Raw genomic sequence first — 3,778 nt, 5'->3', positions numbered from 1 at the left:
ACTCTGCTGCTTTGGTGACAAGTAATCCTGATATTTAGGGTGTGAGTTTAGAACAGGGTTCTCTAAACATAACAATATAAACTCCACAAATTAAGAGCTGCAAACTCTTTGTCTGCCATACAAAGTGGTTAGATTAGTAGACACTGCTTTTAAGCCGCCATGGTTTCAGCTTCAACCAAACAGGTCTAGGAAAGAAGAAGAAAAAGTACAGAAAGATGTGGCTAAAGTTTTCTTTTCATCATGCCAAAGGCTTATTGATCCTGTATTGGAAATCATCAGTTTCAAACACTGAAGATTTGTGGCAAAGTTCTGTTCAGAAGTGCACACCATTTCCCCCTTTTGTTATTTTGCTTGGTGATAAGGAAATTTAAAAGAAGAGTGGATTAAATGTCTGGGCTTCACAATCCAGGGAAAAATGAAAACTCCAGGAAAACACAGTTCAATGTTGCCAGGGGTGGAAAAACAAACAAAAAACCCAGTGGGAATGAGTGAGGCAATAGGCAAACTTCATAGTGTGCAGAAGAAAGGCAGATTTCAAATTAAAATGCTTACCAGGTGATTGAGGTATTTTGCCTGAAAGTTTCAATAAACATGTCCACTGAAGAGTATCAGCTGTGTCTACAGCAGCTGGTGTGAAACAAAGAAACATCTGTTATGTATATGTTTTGGACACTTTGGAAAGCTTGGAGCCAAGACTGAGGGTCAAGAATGCCATATATACAGATATATAAAGCGCATTTCTCAAATATAAGCAGAGCTAATGTTCTGACTCTTTGATAATATCCCCTGCAGTGAAATTGCCACCAAGAGGGAGTTTGCTGTGCCTTCCCTCTGCATGCACTAAAGTACAATGTGGCTCTGTGCAAAGTCAGCCTTGTTAAAAGAGAAGACCTAGCCAGCCAAAAACTCAAGATTATCTAGCTGAGTAGAAGGTACACACTTACCTTTGGACTCTGCTTAGAACAGAAACAACAAAAGCTGTGTCTTCACCTTCACCTCCACAAAACCTGCCACTGTAACAATCATGATTATTTGCCCTGGAAAATAAACACAACTTTGCTGCATATACTTAAGATCTCTTTGCTTCATTTGAAAAAAATAACAAGACGGATTCACACTCACATGGACAGGGTTTCATGCTGTTTGTGATATTTCACATTTGTGTCTTCCCATCCAGCCAATTCTATATCCACTGAATTGAAAATAGTGAGAAAGAATCAGATCTGTGGAAGAAAAGAAAATACAGATTTTATTTTTTTTCTAGTAAGCACTTAACCTGGATGATACTCAATCTGGCTTTGCTGGCCAACACATATCAAAATATTTTTAAACCAAGTCATATGGGGCAGGTTGATGAACCAAAATAAAAGGCCTGCAGGGAGACAATGGGATTTTCTTGGCAACTTTTGTGTCAAGGTTGTATTAATGGCATAGCAGAGAAGGAGTTCAGGAAAACGAGAACATCGAGGGGAAACAGGAAGATTTAGGGATCTGTAGGATGGTTAGTTAATGAGCCACCATATGTGCTTGCACCCAGCAAAGCCAGTCTTGTGCTGCAAAGGTGAAAAGGAAAGCCGAGAGCATTTTGTTAAAAGCAGAGATGAACAGAGAAAAGTATGGTTCCTTAAACAGTAAACCTCAGATGGTTTTATCCCCTTTTCTTCTGAGCTGTCAGGGCAAAAGGTTAATAGCAGAGGACAACATGACTGCAGAGTACCTGGATAACCCTCAGTCAGTCTTAATTATTTCCACAGATCTATCTCACCACAGAAATTCCAAAACTGCCAATAGACACTGCCTTCAGAAACCATTACCCAAATCTGGCTGGCACCTTCTTACACAGCATGGCTTGCCAACAGGGACATATTCAGGAATGGTGGAAATAAATGGCAGTGTAGCAAGGGATAATGTCTAACTGAGGAATTTAATCTGCAAAACACTGAGAAGAGGGGAAATAATCCAAATCTTAATCTGTGCAATGATTCATGTGAATGACATCTGCTCTGTCTGGCTCTGAGGCCAAGATAATTAATCCACGGAGAAGAGGTTTTGCTGCTCATCTTGACAAAAATCTTGGAAAATGAAACAAAATGGTCATTATAGGATAACCTTTTACCTGAAAGGCTGTGGTATGACCAGCAGCTTCTGGGTTACAAGCTAGCTTCTTATCTTAAAAAGGCAGAAATCTGTGTTTCCCATAGGAATCACTTTACTGTGGAAGCTCCTCCTCTGTTTTCACAAATATGTTTGCTACATGCTTGCAGATGTCTTTCAAAATGCATTTTCTCCCTGAGAACCAGAGGGATCAGGAGCATAAGGAAAGAGCATATGGTAAAGTCTTAGCCCCAGGGAGTATGCAGATTGGACTTTGCTCTGCATTTCTCATGATATGTGATTCTTCCCATCGAAATAAGTTGGAGTTAGGAGAAAAGTTTTGTATTAAAATTTCAGAACAGAGAATGTTCTGAAAAACAACTACTTTTTCAGGAAATTAATATTGCCTCCCCAGTACATATCTGCAAAGTCCTTGACTACAGTGCTGAAAACGGCCTTATTTTTTGGAAACATTGGAGAAAGATCAGAGAATTAGAGAAATATATACTCAGGAAACAGAAGTAGTTGGAAGATGGTTTATCTATGAAGAATCTCCCTCCGCCTTGCAGAAAAGAGAAAATACATCTGTCCCAAATTTTCTACTGTAAAAGCTGATAGAAAATTTTTGGTACTGTCTCATCAAATTGCATTCAGCAGTTTTTATAAACAACAAGACTTTGATTTTTGGCACAATTTGAACAGGCACTGTGTCTCAAGACCTGAGCACAGCCATCAAAGGGGAAGTCCTGAGCTTCAAAATCCTGGAGGGAGCTGCTCAGTTCACAAGAGACTCAGGCATTTGGAGGAGAAAGTCAGCACCTTCAGAATCATAACTGCTCAAGTCAAAGGCTTCAGGCATGGAGGACAGCACCTTTCCATGTACAACTGCTAAACTCAAAGGTTGTTGCAGTGAACATATACAAACTTATATTCCTTAAGGTTTGTCTCCGGGCAAAGTTCAGAGGGACTTTTCCTTGAAGCAGACAGATAGTACGGATATTTTTTATCATTGACAGTTTGCATTTTCTAACATGGAGACTGTTATTATAAATCTGGACATTTCTCATTCATGCCATTCCATATTAACTCAATCCAGTATCCCTGTTAGCCAGACCACAGCAGAGATGGTCTCCAATTCACATGGTTCTTAAATGCTCTGGGCAGCAACGCTGACCAACAGCAGGAAGATAAAACTTACGTTTCATTTAAAAATGTGTAATGAAAAGCAATACATTATATACATACCAGTGAAACACAAACCAGTGGTCACAGCATGGGTGCAGGAATCTCTAAGTTATATCCTGTATATGCAAAAATAACTTTCTTCCTTTTGGACCCGTTTAAACCTGGAGGAACTGGATTTTACTTTTGTAGAGCAGAGAGAATACAACATCAAACCTACCAGATTGGCTGATAGTTATTAATGAAGCAGTGCTAGTAGGTAATTACAGAATCTGCTTTTGGGCAGTGTACACACATCCGTTGGACTAAGGATAAGATGTTTAGTTTGCATTTACAAGATAAGCTGCAGCTTTAACTTCACATGGCTTTTAAAATGCCATATGCTACCAGCTTATAAACAGGTTAAGATTTCGCTGCAGAATAGCAGGCATTCTTCCACAGGACACTTCACTGTAATTTATGGGTATTTAATGTACTTCCAGAGGACAAAATTATGTGTACA

At 39.3% G+C, this 3,778-nt stretch overlaps 1 long non-coding RNA gene across 1 annotated transcript; it reads right to left on the bottom strand.

The window, feature by feature from the left end:
• Nucleotides 1–550: 550 nt before the first annotated feature.
• On the bottom strand, nt 551–3,458 carry LOC127061101 (uncharacterized). Its single transcript, XR_007780550.1, has 4 exons — nt 3,340–3,458; nt 1,123–1,223; nt 945–1,037; nt 551–627 (listed from the first exon to the last, which is right to left on the bottom strand). It is a non-coding gene; the product is annotated as an uncharacterized LOC127061101 (long non-coding RNA).
• Between the last annotated feature and the right edge of the window lie 320 nt (nt 3,459–3,778).

Source organism: Serinus canaria, chromosome Z (genome assembly GCF_022539315.1).
Source record: "Serinus canaria isolate serCan28SL12 chromosome Z, serCan2020, whole genome shotgun sequence".
Lineage (NCBI taxonomy): Eukaryota > Metazoa > Chordata > Aves > Passeriformes > Fringillidae > Serinus > Serinus canaria.
The sequence above is the reverse complement of the archived record's forward strand: the minus strand, read 5'-3'. Positions and strand labels throughout refer to the sequence as shown.